An 18,162-nucleotide genomic window follows, 5' to 3' on the forward strand; every position below is an offset into this window, starting at 1 on the left:
TGGTGCCTTGGTTTCATTCAATGACAAAGAGAGGTGTGGTGTTATTTGTGCTCTCATGTCGCTAAACCTCAGGAACATGCCAGGACATTTAGATTGAATTGTTATGTGAACATCACTGAATAGTCTTCACAGTCCTAGATGGTGTGGCCTGTTCCTTAAGGTTATGTGATACATTATCTTGCTCCTAAGTCACAAGACTATACAACGTATTTCTGTTCTGCATATTGTAGTCAACCAGAACAGATATTTTTATATTTAAAAACATCTGAACACAGAAAAGATACAAAAAGAACACAGTAGAAATGCTGAAAATCAAGCATACATAGGGTGCACTTCTATGAGTGGAGTTTACAAACCTAAAGCCGTGGTGAGTTGGTGAGTGAATGGTGCGTGACTTTGAGGACCTGGGGCATTATAACAAACTACTGTAGACTTTGTAAGCCCTCTGCACTTAGTTCGGTTTTTTAATTAGTTGTATTCTTTATTTACATTTCAAATGTTGTCCCCAGTCCTGGTTCTGCTTTCCCCCAAAACTCCCTAACCCTTCCCCCCTCCCCCTGCTCACCAACCCACACACTCCGTCTTCCCTGTCCTATCATTCCCCTATACTAGGGCATCTCGCCTTCTCAGGACCAAGGGCTCTTCTCCCTTTGGTGTCCAACAAGCCATCCTCAGCTACATATGCATCTGTAGCCCTGGGGCCCTCCATGTGTACTCTTTGGTTGGTGGTTTAGTTCCTGGGAGCTCTGGGAGTACTGGGTAGTTCTTTAGTAATTAATCAAGTTACTGAATCTTTGCATTTTATAAAACTTATTTTTAAATGTTTGAATCTTATACTTAGATTAATATATGGATACATTGTACAAGATTATTTGACTGTTGTCAAGACATTTTTCATTTAAAACCTTTTTCTGATTAAAAACTAATATAAGAGCTGAAGTCTAAACAATGTCAGGATCATATCTTGTCATCCTGGAAAGTCGTCCGTGGGTGTGACAAGATGGAGATGCCCATTTGCTTAGCACCGTCTCTTAAGCCCTTCTGAGGACTGCCTCCTCCTCAGACACAAATGTGTCTGTAGTAGTTTTTCTGGTTTCTGTCTTCTACTTCTTTTTAATCATAGATTTATTTGTAAGCAGATAATTTACCATCAATATTTTGCTCCAACAATAAGGCCTTTGTTTTCTTGTCCTTCAGTTTCTTTTTTTTTTCTTTTTCAATTATGTGTACATTAGATCATTTTATAAACATTGCTTCATGTCAGTCTGTGGGACCGCCGTGTTCTCATGGTCCATTGTCAGATGAAGCATTGTCTGAACAAGCTAGCTGTCACACACAGCCATTTGATGTTTAGATGGTAGTGTATATAGCCACAGATCCTATATCCATAGGGTTTCTGATCACCAAGGACAGAATGCTTTAAACTGATGTATTTTAACTTACCATTACTATGATAATTACGACATAGGTCTTTTATACATTATATACATACATATGTATCTATAAATTTATTATATTTACTTGTATTTATATTGCTAATCAGTATACTTATGTAAAGGAAACAGACTTACATGGTAGGCAGCATTGAGGGGGAATTTTAGAATGCCTTTGTCAAGTCTTTAGTTTAGTGGAGTGTGTAAAATAAACAATGCCTACTGTGTGATGAACGCCAAAGAGCTAATCAATTTTGGATATTACTCCTGGTTAGAACTCATGTAAGCTGTCCTGTATTATAGTTACTTGGAAAGATGTGTAGAAGCCTAATGTTTTGAGTGGGTAAATTTGTTTTGTAACCTGTGAAATGTGTTCCTGGGGATAGTGCATCTAACCTCTGAACTTTCCACTCATTGTCTATGCAGTGAGGATTCCAATAATGCTTTTCTTTTGGATGATATGAGGATATAGGAATACCTTTTGTAAATTTATATGCAGTTTGCTAATTTACTAAGGTATTCTTGCCAAATGACCTAAATTAGAAGGAGGGTGATTTGGATCAAGTCCCTGAGCTCACTGTCTAGAGTCAGATTACATTTGTCCATTCTACTTGGAAGAGGTGTGTGTGTGTGGGGGGACATCAAAGATGTATGATTTTAATCTTATTTTTGTTAGAGGCTATGACTACTCTAACCCCCATAGCTTCAATTAAAAAACTTGAAAATAGTTCATTTTCTATTCTAATTACTTGGCAGAAATTTAGAATAGCAAGAAACTAGTAACAACCAAATCTTTCCTTTGCACTTACAGATCAACAGAAGAGATTCTTGTGTCCTACAGACCAAAGAAAGAATCAGCAGGAATGCCCAGGGTGAATGATGGATTGCAGAGCCTGGCTGGTAATTACTTTCACTGAGCTAAAACATTAACTTGATACATGGGAGCAAGGCCAGATGAAAACCGGGAGGTGGACCTCTTCCTCCCCATGGAATGCCCATACTTGCCTTGTGGAGGTAGTTGTTTCTTTGGTGGGAGAGTCCAGCTCAGCTTCCTTTCCCGAGGCTCAGCATGGATTTTCATCTACCACCCCGGTAGACAAGGAGTGGTACCCTTGTTTTGGCCATTGTAATGATAGGTGTTTAAGTCATCCTGCTTTCTGAGATGGCAAGAACTCACAGTTTCTCAAGACTTTTCAGTAGGATACCCGATAACAGAGAATTTCTCCTCTTGGGGTTCAGCTTTTTTGTATTTTTTTTTCATAATGTGGGCTCTGGAACCCACATGGTTGATAAGCATTTTAGCATTAACTTAGCTTTTGGATTTTTGTAACATGGCTACTGAACAGATTCCTTACACTGAGCTAGAGAATACTGTTCTCTTCAGAAGAGCCAGGGGATATTTTTAATGACATATAATAGTTATTAATACTTCACTACTTTGCTAAATAGGAAAGATTGTGATGTGCTTATGACACCATGTATGTTTTCATTCATGCATGGTTTCAGATGGCCATAGAATGTAAAGTATGTGAGAACTCACTCAGTGCCACTGTGCACTCCGTGACTACCGTCTCAGCATACAGTACACTTGAACTTTAATTTTCTGAGTTCAAGTTGATTATTACCTCATGGGAATAATAGTTATTGTTTTGAGAGACTTAGAGTAGATTAGATCTTAAAATCTATACTAAAGATAGAAATGGCACTAGATGATGAACTCTCCCGTATTGTTTCTTTTATTTTAATCATGCTCCATTTCTCCAACCACGATGTTTTGTGCTGGTCAGGAAGTTCTCTGTTGTGTGCCATATTGTTGAAAGTCTAACTTTCTGATATCAGAGTCCATGGTTTCTTATCTGCCGAACAGGCTGACCTGAACATCTATTGCCATGCTAGCCACAATGGGTACTTACTAATCTAGCCGGCAATTGTGGGCATGCACTACAGTCAGTGAAAAGGATGCTTATCAGTCTTGTTGTTTTTGACATCCATGGAGAGCCAGAAAGGCAGATAATGGATATTGAATTTACAGATGCTCTATTTCTAATGTTAGATTGTGTTTTGTGTATTTATGAGTTAGTTATATTTCTGACATATAAACATTTCTCACATGTGATTTTACAGATATATTCTCTTGCAACAGACATTCTGTGGAAGCATGATTTTGTTGTTGAAACATCTACCATACTTTGCTTTCTTAGACGTCTGAATTGAAGGTGTACTATTTTGAGTATCTATAAATACTCAGTCTAGCTAGCATAAGCGTTTAAGTTGAAAGGCTTCAATTATAAAAAAGATTCCTTTAAAGAGCTGATTTTTGTGGAATTTTTAAGTAACATGAGAATATTATTGATAAAAGGAACTTTTATTAAACACTGTTAGTTTTTGTGGGATGTACTTGTTGACAAATAGATTAGACTACAAATCAACCAACCAACCAACCAACCAACCAACCAATCAAAAATACCATGATCCTTAGCAAGGCATCACAGACCCAGAAAGGCAAGCATGATATATACTCACTTGTAAGTGGATATTAGTTGTTACGGATAATCATACTGCAAGTCACAAACCCAGAGAGGGTAAGTAACAAGGAGAGAGGACTGTGGTGGGCGTGGGTACATGGATCTTCTGGAAAGGGAAAACAGAATTTGTAGGTGGACCAGGGGCAGGTAGGAATAGGAACAGGATTGACACTATTTTTCAAGGAAAGGAAAAGTTGCCTAATCAAGAAAGGACAGTTCATTTATCAAATACATACATACATACATACATACATACATACATACATACATACGTACGTACGTACGTACGTATATACATACATCATGCAAAATTCATTGACTGATCTAAATCCCTATATTCTTCCCCCAACCCTAATTCCCCATAGCCAAGACTTACTACAGAGAGGAGTGGGCCATACTGGAAAGTGTAAAATTAATGATAACATAGACTATTGTTCTGATTGCGTTTGTTGGCTGAGAAATTCAGCTTTTTAAAAGCTGGGTTGAGTCTTACAGTAGGAAAATAGTTCCCTGTCCTCTGATCTTTCTGTTATGTAATGGTAAAGTGTTTTCTTATCCACCGCTGGATAATGATGCAACTGTCTCTTTTACTTCCACAGAACAACCCCTTCACAGTTTTCACATAGATACTTAAAAATAATCGAGGCAAATACTTGTACCTAATGTGAAAACACTGATGCCTATGCCTGCCCGTCATTCCTGGGGGCATGGTGTAGACTAGGAGCATGAAAGCCCTAGCTCTCAACAAAGAGAGAGATGTCTCATGATTTTAGTCATGGAGATGAACAGCCTTGAGAGTAGGCACTGGACCAAGTTTTCTCCAGTGCTTCCTGAGAGGAACTATGCTAGGACAGGGTAGTGATTACTTCCTATCTGAAATTTAGAAAATTAACTGCTTGCAATAAGGCTGTGGAGCTCAAAAAGGCAATGAGACAGCCCTACCTTCTAAGGGAGACTCTTACCACAGTAAGAGGCCAAAGCTGTGATGGATACCCAACACTGGGCATCACCTCTGACCTACTGTTTTATTATCTTACGTTCCCTTCCTGGAATTCGCATCCTCGATGCAGAAGCTACAGAGCTACCATCAGCTTATGCTGGGTCTGCCTGCCATTGTGAATTCTGACTCAAAACGGAACATATGTATTCCTCCTTCTTCTCTTCTGTCTTTAGGTTGCTGGCCAGAGCTAAATATGCTTTCTCTAGTCCTTTAGGTCTCCTTTTCTTTAAAGCTTTTGTGTCTGCCCTGTAGCTGTTATCTGCCAGGTGGCTGACCTCCATGTTGGCTTAACTCAAACCCTTCCCTGTTCAATTCTGTGACAGCTGCTGAGGTTTACAGCTTACCTGCTTTCAAGTTTCTCTTTTCAATTTTAGTAAAATTGTCTTTGAACATCTAACAACAAGAAGTCACACCATGCATTCCATTTCTGTAGAATTTATTTATTTATTTATTTATTTATTTATTTATTTATTTATTGTTGCAATACTTGGTTGGCAAGCTCTCCTTTCTGGTGAGATGGCGAAGTAGACAGAGTTTTCCCCACATGGAAGCCCACTGATGGTGAAGTTGCCTTATTAACTGCCTTGATTTTACTTCTTGTGTCACCTTCGTGGAAGATGATTTAGAGTAAACCGTTATTATGTCTCCTGCTGCTTACAAACTGAGTCTCTTTTTCTCAGTCATCTTACTTCTGCTTTGGGTTGTTATGATGACAGAGGAAGAAGCATGTTTTGAGAAACATGAAAAGCCATTGTCATTCTGAGAGCAGTTAGTTTTCATTGCGTTCCTTTAGCCTGCCGTGTTTGCTTTAGTGTCTGAGTTTGGTGACAGTTCTGTTATTAAAGATGTTTCCTGCCATACATTTTCCATATCAGTTATGAAAACTCACTTTATTTCCTAAGATGAATTATAATTAGGATTGTTTGGTACTGAGACTCTTTTCCTCACTTAATACCCCTAATGAGATACAAATGTTCTAAATGTCCTTATGAGCGGATTATATTTAGAGAGGAATCCACTTATTTTAGTTAACTAATCCCTTTGCTCCTGGGTCACACATCCTTATTAGGCCCTCACGTTCCTGCTCCTTATGGAATTCTTGTGAGATCAGACCTCTGCAAGCAGTATGATTAACTTTCAGGGTCAGAGGTATTGAAAATGTCAGTGGAATTTGTTGATGCTCCATACCTTGTTGTAACAGCACTCTTCTTAGACACATTTATGATAAATACAAGACTTTTTCTAGTCTTACAAAGCGAATTTTATTAGTGATCTTCTTGTATTTATGTCAGTTTTCCATAGAATAAAATAATGGACTTATTTTGAATTTTTTTCACTCTGTTCTCCTGCCACCCTTAGCATCTTGGAATGGTTTTTCTAACTCAGTGGGTCATTGTTTGTTGTACTTGATGTCCCAGGAGAGCCAACTGTGTGTAGTGTTGAACATCACTAAGTGATATCTGTGCAACATCTAGGGATCAGTACTGGGTACCCTTCCTGATGACTGTGTTTATTTTGTACAGAAAGCAGAGAGAAATAGCATTTTGAACATCTTGATTTGTAAAGTTGCTTTTTGAGTTCAAATCCTGGCTTTATTGCTTACTGTTGGCCTATCTGTAGATGAATTATTGGACTTCCTTATTCTCTGGCATTCTGCTATACATACAGGTGGTTGTAATGCCACTTGCCTTGTGGGTGGCTATGAGGATTCTGTGAGCACATTAGAGAATAGTACCAGTTGCAGTCGCTGTGTTTATTTGTATGATAGTGTCTGGTTGAATTTCTACAAGTATTGTCTAATATTATTCTCTCTTGGTCCATTCAACCAATGAAAAAAATATTACTGACTTTGTAAAAGGAATGTCATAAAAACATAATAGTACCCATAATTTTGTTACTGGTATCAGAGTTGGAATTGTAGGACAAATTTCTTCTCATCTATTAATCTAGATGGAATTGTGTCTTCAGGGACCTCCCCACTTCTTTGATTATTATAAGATGTAGGAAGGTACTCAAGTCCTATTTCTTAAATCTGTGGTGATTCAGTTCATTCATTTTAAAATTACTTTAAGTGTAATTGTTTCTTCTTTTACATGGCTTTTACTTGCCATGGTTAATTAACACCAGTTCCCTATCAGTATAGTCTAATTATATCAGAAGTCATGTTAATGAGTTATGATTCACTGTATTAGTAGTGTTAGTTCTTTCTGTTGGTTTATGAGCAGACATGCATGTAGTTATGTTGTCCCCTTGTCTTTGATAAACTCATGTGACAGGTCAAAAGAAGTGATAATAGAAAAGAAATTTGTCAAGAAAGCTCAAAGTGAAGCAAAGAAAAAGTATTCACACTGAAAATAAGATTTGAACTAATTATAAACAGGATTCCTGGAACAGGGTAACTGACCAAGGGCACATCAAGCCTCGCACTGGTGTCAGAACTGTGTGGAGTTGGGAAAACAAAGAATTCATCAAGGCACAAAAGAGCTACCTAGTGAGCACTATGCACTATTCTATATAGTGTTCTTGTTTGTAAATTAAGCAACACACCTTGAAAGTACCCCTATGTGATAGAGAAAATAACGTCTATTCTCCTGCCTGTTATTGGCAATATTTTTCTCACCCCTGTAGTTTAGTCTTTTCGGAATGTGATACAAATGTAAATCATACAGTGTCTATTTGTAAGTGTGGTGGTTTCATTTGAGATTCATGTCTGTTGTTGCATGTAAGAACCTTTGGGGTTTAAACCAAACTGTAAGACTTGCCTGAAGATAGAGTAGGGAGGGCTCTTATTGTAACCTGGCTAGGCTCTGGTCGGGAGTACACATTCAACATGCAGCGTGAGTCCTGGCTTCAAGAATCCTGTGGGAGCTGAAACATGTCTCAGCTGAGGCCCTTAGGAGCTGCCACAGGTGGTGGGGGGGACTGGCCTAGTGTGGTGAGGAGAGAGGATTATCCAGAGGTGAAGCCCAGCAGGCTATGGAGCATGTGAGGAAGTTACTTTCTCCCATTGTTCTCTGCTCTTTGCCTAAATTACTTTTCCGGCATTACTTTTCTGATTTTGTTTCATTAAATGGCTCCTTTTCTTTCCATTCCACCTCGTCACCACAGGAATGTGTTTCCAGTACTGGTACCGCACTTTGGATCACTCCTGTTGTTAAATCAGGCGTCATGTTTATAGGGACCAATCTTTGCTGCCTTCTGGCGATGGCAATGCCATTGTGCTCCTGAATTCACACTGTTGTACATGTGGGGAAGGGGCTTGTGTGGCCTCGTGAAGAGCTATTGGCAGTTAATGGTTGCTAGAAGAGGAAGAATCATTTTTCTCATAATTATAGCCATTGCCAAATTGCCCATGCTTCAATAAATAACCACTAACTCATGCCCCTGCAAGCAACCTTAATTAAATTGAGTTGGTCACAGAAAGAGACAAAGAAAAAGAGAGGAAAGGAAAGAAAAGGAAGAAGGATATGAAAATGGGAGAAGTGAGAATGAGGGGGCTCAGTGTTGAGAGATGATAATGGGGTTAAAATGACTAAAATTCAATATAACGCATGTATAAAGTTGTTAAACAATAATGAAAAGGGACCTATCTCGGTTTATCTGAAGTTTTCCATTGCTTCCCACAGGGAACAACAGCATATATGTCACTGAGATGTTGGTGAATTGGGGGCCCCTTAGAACTGCAAGTCAAGGGTTCGGTAGTCCCAAACCAGTTATAGGCTCTTTTGTAAAGATCTTGGTAAATCTACCAATTGGGATTCTATGGATTTTTTTTAACCTTTATTTTTAGTACTGGAGAATCAAACCCAGAGTTCATCATATAGTCATGTATTTTCCAAGTGTCCATCAACTGATACATACTCCCTGTACCTGGGACCATATTTTTAAAGGTACAGTACACAAACTAGATTGAACTCTGTGGCAAAGACATAATGGTGAAGTAATGAAGCATTGGTAATTCTTGGGCCATGATCAACTAACTCATCCTTTGTGGAATCCTCATCAGCAGACTCCTGAAGCTGCATCAAGCTAAGTAGGAGATTCTAGCTTGATTAATAGTTGTCTGTCTGTGGCATAGGGGGTGAAGTACTATAAGAAGTGGTATTCAGAATAGCTGTACTTCCCACAAAAACATTTACCAAAAGGTAGTTTGTTCATATAAATACTCATGCTGGAAAGATACTATCATTAATTACAAAATAGTAACTAGAGTTATAGCTGAAGTACATTTTATCCTTAGGGATAGGTCCATCAGAGAAAAGATGGTTTCTTGTCTGTTATAGGCAGGAAGCTGAGGCAAGGGCAATTTAGCCTGAGGTCTGATCGCTGGTGGTAGGGGAACAGAGACTCACACTCAGGCAGTCTGCTTGAGACTCTGTATTCTGCTGTGCATACGTGTGGCCTTCAGAGTTCTAGCATATTAGTGAGTGCCTGAAGGATGCTCAGGAAACTCATTGTGTGTCCTTCATTTTAAGAGCAAGGTCTTCAGGAGACTTTAAGATGACCATGGTGTCTTGGAGTAAACTCGATTCTCCTGCCAGAGGCCCTGGTCGCTGAAGGAGGTGTTAGGTTGGCTTGTTGCTGGTCTCATGTCAAGGGACAGAGAGATGCTGCTCATCTAGGAAGACTCACGAAATTGTCGTTCCTTTCCATTCTGTGCCTTGGCCCTGACCCTCTCTTGCCTGGGAATACGTTAATTTGTTCTCTTCCTGTGCTCTCTGCCATTTATTTTTCCCAGGGAGCCTGGAATCCCCATTATCTTTTCTAGGCTGCCCTCTCTATTTGCTTGACCCATCCACCAGGTCTCTGTATGTAAAGTACTGTTCTAGCTGCTGCCAGATACCCATGCTCCTGGCTTGCTTTCTATTGTGTTAAACATCGCTTGTGGGCACTTGTGGGGGAAGGCCTTCCTTGGCTTACACATTCCAGATCACTGTCCATCACTGACGATGTCAGAGCAGGAGCTCCAGCAGGAACAGAGATGGGAACCTCAGCAGAACGACACTTCCTGCTTGCTCCCAGGCCCATGTTCAGTTACCTTTCTCATACCTCCCAGGACCACCTGCCTACAGATAGCACTGCCCGCTGTGGTCTGGGCCTTCCATGTAGCTCAGCCCCCAAGAAGCTGTCATATAGACATGCCTACAAACCAAACTGATAGGAGTCATTCAGTTCATTCTTCCCCAGTGACTAGTGTGTGTCAAGCTGACAAAAGCCAACCCGCATGCCAGGTATGAAGGAGAATACCAGTGCATTATATTCACTAGTCGCTGACTTTTTCCTCCATATTTTCTATAATTAAAAATGTCCTTCTCAATTTCAACTCAAAATACCTGAAAAGAGTCCTTGTTTAGTTAAGAGAGAGTAAATTTCCCCAGGTAAGTTCCCATATGTTTTCTGTAAAAACCAGCACACACTTTCTTTGTATTTCACCCCCGTCGATGAGAGTCTTAGAACAGTAGTCAGCCAGGATAAGCCACTCAGCTCCTGTTGCCTTGCATTTTGTTGGGCAATTTTAGCTCTTTTTTTTTTTTTTTTTTTTTTTTTGGTGCTATTCAGAAGAGTCTGCTTCTTGTCACAACACTGGCATCCCAGGTTCTGTGATCCTTTTCTTTGCAGGCCCTGGAGCAGTTGAACTGTAGGTCTGCTCACCTAAGTAGGTACAATGGTACAAGATGCTCGGGAGGGGGTGTGTGTGGTTCCATTTTCCGATTCCGGTTCTGGTTCCAGGAAGGCCTGGTAGTGTGTGCACATGGCCACTGCTTTTGTAAGGTTGGCATGTGTGTGTTTATATCCCCCCTGGCCTCTGTTCTTCCCTTCCCTTCTAGAGCCTTTCCCTCCTTTTGTTGGCCCTTTACTCCCTACTTGGGGCTTTGTGCGTGCTAAGTGTGCACACAACTGTCTATGTGTAGCAATAGCCCTGCATGCTTTCTCTTACAGCTTTTTATGGTTTATCCAAGGAGTGGCTAAAGGACCTGGTAAACGTATGCTCCTCCTTCCCTCTGTCTCTTCCTTCTCTTCCCTCCTGATCCCCTCTCTTCCTTCTTTCCTCCTCCTTCCCTCTTCCTTTGCATCCATTTAGTTCCATCTCTGGCTCAAGAATGTGTTCTTGAATAGCTCCTTCAAGAAGTAAACAGTGCGAACCTTAGTGCATCTTAGTTCATGACCCATTTATGTGTTTGTGGCCCAAATCCTTCCATGTGTGATATTACCTTCTTAGAATAATTGAGGCCTTCGTGAAATACAGAATAGCTGTGTGCCCTGTCAGATAGGATGTGAAGGCCCTGTGGAATCCTTTGTTAGTGGGATACTTTAAGGCACGCTTGCACTACACTGAAGGCTTAAGTATGGGCACAAGTTTAACCTTATCTATTAGGTTAATGGGTTTGGCACAGTTTGTTTAAGGTCCTAGGCCTTTCTGTGAACTGAAAACGTGCTCTTTTCCCCCCAAAAGTCCGCACTGTAGAAGTGCGGATTCTGTGCTAACGTCCAGCTCTCACCGTTCAGACATTAAATACATTGTTTTCATTTCACCTTCCTTGGCAGCTGCTTCCCCTTTGAATGTCTTTTGAACCCTGAGTTGTAGTGGCTGTAGCTGGAGGGCTGGGGTTGGTTGGTGGTGCATTTTTATCCCTGCTCAGAGCCCTTTCTTGGCGTGTTACCTTGCTGCTCAGGTCGCCTTCAGTTTCTCTACAGGACAGTCTTCTTGGGGTTGGAGACTCCAAAGAAAATCTTCTGACAGTGTCGTTGCTCTTCGTTGGGCAAACTCCTCAGCTGTGTAGCCAGAGCCTCTTTTGAGTGTAGGGCAGCTTACCTGTCTGCATTCACTTTTCTCTGATAGTCTTTACCTGTTTGGTACCAGGCTTAGTGTTCCCTAGTTTCTTAATCTTGTCCTTTCCTTATCACAATTGTTCCTTTAGTAGAGTTGCTAGTATATTTATGTACTGCTCTGAACTAGGTTTTAAAGTCCTGGAAGAACTTTAGCCAGGTATGGTAGAGGCACTGTATAGACCTCTTATAGTGACATATACCTGCAGATTCCATGCTGAGAGGTAGAACAGGTTACCCTCATCACAATATAACCTAATTTAAGGTTACCTTCAGCTATACAGTGAGTTCAAGACCACCCTGGCTATTTGAGGCCCTGCATCAAAACAAACACTTGCAATAAAGATTTTATACATTGAAAAGGATTTTAATATTTCTGTTTGGAAAGATCACCAATATTCTTTTGGCTAATTGGGTTGTCAACTAAGATTAGTTAAGACTGATCTAATTTAAATAAGAATTTGATGTTTGAATTTAATATTTTAAGGCAGCATGGAAAGAAGGTGAATGGTATAGTGGCTTCAATAGAGGCTGAATTTATGAATGAATTTTAAATTCGGGTTTGTTGTATAGACACTGTGATCAAGTGCTAAGTAAGTAATGTGAATGATATTGTTTAAAGCTTTTCCCAAACAGATCTTAAATCTTAATCAATATCCAACTGTCTGAAATGTAAAATTGTTTCAGTAGACCAACTGAGCTATGGGTAAATGTGTAGAAATCTTGTAGAATCCAAAAGTGCAGGCTTAGATATGATACAAGTGTAAGCCATTATGATTTACATAATTTATCTCCTCAGTATAAATATTGTACTTGTAAAGTTAAAACTTCTGTCCTGGAAATCAGATTTTGGTTGTCTTGAGTATATGTGGGCCTGGCAGAGGTTTTAGGGTTATGTTTGTGTTTAGATTAAATTTGAATTGTAAGTTAAGATTTATGGTGAACAGTATGTAGAAAATATTATTTGCTTTTTCAGAGCTTATGAGTAAAAGCAACATCTGAATTTAATGTTTGAGAACCAACCAAATTAAAGAAATATGATACAATTCTATTTTAATTATTTCCCTTAATTGTTCCTAACTTCTGATCATTTACGGTTTATGTGTTTATGATATTAACATATTTAGTACCCTGTCACTGGTTACATTTAAGTTTCCGTAGTCATACTTTCAGGATTTTTTTTTTTTCTCTTAAGATAGGAATAATATGAGACCTCTGTTTGCCCATAGTCCTATATGATTGTATTCTGATTTTGTTCATTACATGAGATATGCTCACATGGTTTGCTTCTGAATAAATCCTTTTAAGAATTAGTCAGTCTTTTCCCTGAAATGCACCTTTTACCTATTCATCCATTCATATATGAATCTTGTGTCTCCCTCTCCCTCCCTTTTTTCCTCCCTCTTCCCCTCCCCCTCTCAAATATTGGTCATAGGCTTGCTGTAGCTCTAGGGTAAAGGCTGTCCTTGGATCAGAAATCCATAAAACAAAACAACAGCAAAAAATGATACTGCTTGGTAAGAACTACGGCTGTGAATAAAACGGAGACATTGTGTGTGCTCTAGGTAACTGTGAATGAAGCTGAGGAGAGAAATAAAGATGATAGTCACCAGTCTACACACTATGGACCTGTCTACACAGACAGAGTGCAGTCCAAAGACTTCCAGGAGGAAACGGCACCTCTGCCTCCATATTCTTGAGTTAGCTAGATGTAAGTTTCAGAAAAGTGAAAATTGACACACCGTTAAAACTCAAGGCAACCAAAGCTCCATGTCCTCAACCAGAGCTCTCATTTTAGGTCAGGAAAGGCTTTGCTCTGCATCTTACCTGATGAGAAGATGAGAATGTGTTCTTTGAGATCCTTTCCTCCACAACAGAAATAAGTGTTTGTTTTAGAAAATTTGAATTGGATATTTTTAACCATCAGTCTCTAAGATGCCTTGTTGATAGAGCAAATTTAAAAATGAATCTCTATTGAATCTGGACAAATAAACCACAGTTTGAAGCACCAAAAGAAATGCATACCACTGTCATCTTTCAATATTAGTTTTCTCTGAATGTATGTGGTCATAAATCTTTCTTTATGTTTCTGTCTATTGGTAATTTCATACAAATGGAATTGTCTATGTTATTTTGCATTAATCTTCTTTCATTTGCATACCATTTTTAAGCATCATTCACAACATATCTGTACATAACTGTGGATAATTATGTAACTTCAATATGGGGGTTGCAGTAAATTTGGCCAAAGCAGAAAACCCTGAATATACAGTAACAAAATCCCTCATGAATCAAAAGCAAACACGTGATGAATTTATTGTGTGTTTGTGGTCTTGCTTGCACTGTGGTGCCCTGTCACTTCATTGCAGTCTGCATTCGGAAGCACAAGATTTGCAATGTCTTCTACACTTCCTCACACCCTGTGGGCTCACCGGTGGCCTGACATACCTCAGCTCAGGACTGAAACTATCGTATGCAATTATTAAATTCAGTGCTTTTACGAAACCTTGAAGTTTCTACTTTTACAGAAACAGGATGGTTTAATTATGGTAACAAACACTTTTAGTATTTTTCTACCATCGTTTTTTTTAGCATTTACGTACAAATGAGTATTAATGAGCATTTGGGATTTTATTATGTTAGAATGTTTGATCTCAAAATTGCTGTTTGTTGGTGAGTCTTGGTGCACACTTGGGAGGTGGAGGCAGAACCAGGTGTGCAGTGTGCTTGTGAAGAGCTGGGGGGGGGTAAGACCCTGTCTTACCCACCCTTCCTCAACAGGAAATAGGCATCATGAGTAGCTTTTCTGAATTTCATGAAAAATTACTATGGCTTGGGGTAGAACAGAATTTCCAACCATTTGTAGATGTATTATATAAAAATGTTTTGATAGAAAATGAATTGTGAGTAGAAAAAATTAGAAGCCTTGGCTGATGCCAATACTTTATTCTACCACCACATGCTACTATTCTATCAGTATATCATGTCTCCCTTATCTATTTATCAGTTGATGAACTAGATATATTTTAACATTTAAGCTAATTGGGGGAGTTGTGCAGAATAAAATGAGGAAGGATTGAAGTTCTCAGAACCTCAGTTAAGAACCTTAGGAGCTTGAGAGTTTGTTAGGGTTGAGAGTGCTTGTGAGTAAATGCTGAGAGAACGCAGTGAGTGGCAGAGGTCTCATGTTGAAAACAGGATCACATGACCAGTCGACCTGTCACTCACCAGAGCGCTTAGTCTCCTTTCCTTCTCCATATACTGAGTAAATACGGAATCCAAATTACTCGTTGTTCATTGTTTGTAGTCTTAGAGTCAGCGTCTGCTCTATAGCCAACCTATTGCCTTCAATTCATGATTTCTGGGATTACTCTATTCAGCAGACAGCAGCAGCAATATATTTTGTTTAGTCATTGGCTTTTTATTATTATAATAATACTGTCCCTAAAAGCAGGCAAAAGAATACACACACACATACACACACACACACACACACACACTCACACTCACACAAACACACACATACACACACATACATACACACATAAACACACACAAACTCACACACACACACACACACACACACACACGTACATGCACATACGCACACATATACACACATATCCCTATCCTCAGGGATCAGAAATCCTTAATATAATCTCATGGCTGTCTCACATTAAGACCTGCTTCCTTGTCCTCTCTTCTATTGTATGTGAAAGTTTCTGACATAATACAGGCTTAGTAAATTGTGACTTTTGCATTTTTATTTTAGGTTATTGATTTGACTAACAGTAACTCAGATCAGTTTGATAATAACATTTTAAAACTGAAAATGATCTATATATTATGATAATATATCATTGCATCCTGTAGATGTATTTTTACATTTATCTGTCTCTGTGTGTGTGGGTGTGTGGTGGTGGTGATCTAAGGACAGTCTGTTGGAGCTCCTGCTTTCCTTTTACTGTGTGGATTTCAGGCTGGTTAGCAAGCGCTTCTACCTGCCAAGCTGTCTATCTTAGGGCTTAGCTCCCAATGGCTGCATCTTTGTCTCAGAATATTGTTTTCATGATGCTTGAAATTCTGTGTAATATCCTTGCCTGGCTTCAGTACACCCTGAGGTCACGGCTTGCAGAGACCATAATTCCTCCTTCTAAGTCTTTATGATGTTACACTTTAAAGGTAGAACAAACGTCCAATTCTTTCACTTTATTTTGCTCTTCCTCAGGTCCATGTTTCCAGTTTTCTCACTCTCTTACCTCTGTTTACCTTGGCAAAGCTGTCCTTGTCACCTTTACCTGTCACACGTGGCTGCTCCTGCTTACCGGTTACCTTTAAGCAGTCCTTCCTTCAGAGTGGCTGTGGCTTCTTCTCAGACCCCTATGATTAATTTCATTACACTGTTCCCATTATTTTTCTATCACATTATCTCAGATTTGAAATTAAGTGTTTAATTGTATTAATTATGTGTAGAGTGCTTTCTTTCATTCAAATAAAAAAATAATTGAGTGGTTTACATTATATAGTACAATTGAAAGACAGTCTTAAGGTTTATCATCTATTGCTCTAAATTTGGATATTAAATAATATTAAAGATATTTTCAGCAATTGAGTAGTGTTTTTTTCTTTTTGTATCTTTTACATTTGCCTGTGGCAAATTAATGTTTAAAGAGTATTAAATATCTTAAACAATACACACTTAAGCATATCACATTGAATAGTTTAAGGGCATGGTTTTTATAGTTAAGCATGTGTCAGAATCACCTGCTCATGGAGTTTCATATGGGTTCTGGGCCTTGAACCCACAGTTGTGTTCATACTCGGTCATGCTGATTGAACTTGACCTCATTCCTAGCACATCATGCTTGATTCCAAAGTGCTGGGCCCTGTTCACATTCTCTGATTTGTAGATATGTGCCACAGCCTGAGAATTTACATCCCAATGAGATGCTGTTGCTGGTTCCAGTACCATACATGGGGCTATGGCATAGCAAACAAGTACTCTACCACTGTGCCACACAGCCTCTTGAGACCATGCTTTGAGAGTAATTGCTATAAAGGAATGTAGAAATAATGTTTAGATTACCTGTAATTTTTTATCCTTATTTCTTTTCTCTTTATAAGAGTACATAAGACAAATGCCTGGCCCTGTTTTAGAAGATATGGCATTTAAAAAAAGCAGAAGCAGGGGCTGTAATGATGTCTCAGTGGACAGAACAATGACTGCTCTTCCAGAGTAGCTGGGATCAATTCGCAGCACCTGCATGGCAGCTCCCAACCATCTGTAACTTCTAAATTTAGGGGATCCAATGCCCTCTACTGGCTTCTGAGGACACTTCACACACATGGTGCAGATATATATGCAGACAGAATACCCAAACATATAAAATAATAACAAAAATTAAAATAAAAATCGTATTGATAAAATATAGGAAGGGCTAGTGGTGTGGAGAAGACTCAGGAACAAAGTCTTACTTAAAAATCTAGGGTTTTTTCACCCAAGACACAAACCTTTTCGTTCCTTACACTCTTAAGAGTTTGTTTTTGTTTTTTTGGAAATCAAGTGATTGCCACGTGATTCTAGTTCTGCAGGCATGCTCTTAGTATATTTAAGCAGTTTATAGAATTAGAACTGTCACCAATTAAATGCCTTCTATATAGGCATTTAATAATAGTCAAAGTAGCTTTTTTTTCATTTTGGTCATTTATTTTTATGTGTGTGGATGTTTTGCCTGCATGTGTGTTCATGTACCTTGTGTATGCCTGGTGCCTGTAGAGTCTAGACAGAGATGTAGGAACTGGAGATACAATCGGTTGGAGGCTGCCACGTTCATGCTGGGAATTGATCCCCGGTTCTCTGGAAGAGTAGCCAGTGCTCTAACTGCTGAGCAGATACCCCAGATTCCTCAGAGCATTTTTAATAGCATTTTGTAAAAGTTTTTTTTTTTTATCGCAATAGGAATTTAAAATGTGATTGAGAAAATACATAGTAAAATCAAAACTAATCCGTAAAGCAATAGAAATCAGAGCTACAAAACAGGTATTTCTCTGTATATCAAGTTTGCTGGTGGAATAGAAGATTGAGCCCAGAAAAGAAAAGGAGGTGATAGAGAAATTTCAAAGCAATGAGTTGAAACTGTTGTTCGATGCTTTTGGTTCATCGGATCCAAGTTTAGCTTGGTGTGCAGTTCCTTATCAGATCTTGTAGTCACTGTACTTACTAGAGACGTGGCAATTTGGACTTTTTGGATTTGAACAACTTCTGTTTGACAGCCGGGAGGATGGAATAAAAAGACACAGCTGGCTGTCGTGCACATTATTTGTGTTTGCATATAAAGTATATCCTGTTAGAGGAAGCACAGGAGGGAAAGGCTGT

General features: G+C 39.1%; 1 pseudogene; it reads left to right on the plus strand.

Moving 5' to 3' along the window:
* LOC127676347 (ubiquitin-conjugating enzyme E2 G1-like) overlaps nt 1-18,162 on the plus strand; it is a 1,073,095-nt pseudogene that overhangs the window by 57,999 nt on the left and 996,934 nt on the right.

This window comes from Apodemus sylvaticus, chromosome 1, assembly GCF_947179515.1.
Source record: "Apodemus sylvaticus chromosome 1, mApoSyl1.1, whole genome shotgun sequence".
NCBI classification, from domain to species: Eukaryota; Metazoa; Chordata; class Mammalia; order Rodentia; family Muridae; genus Apodemus; species Apodemus sylvaticus.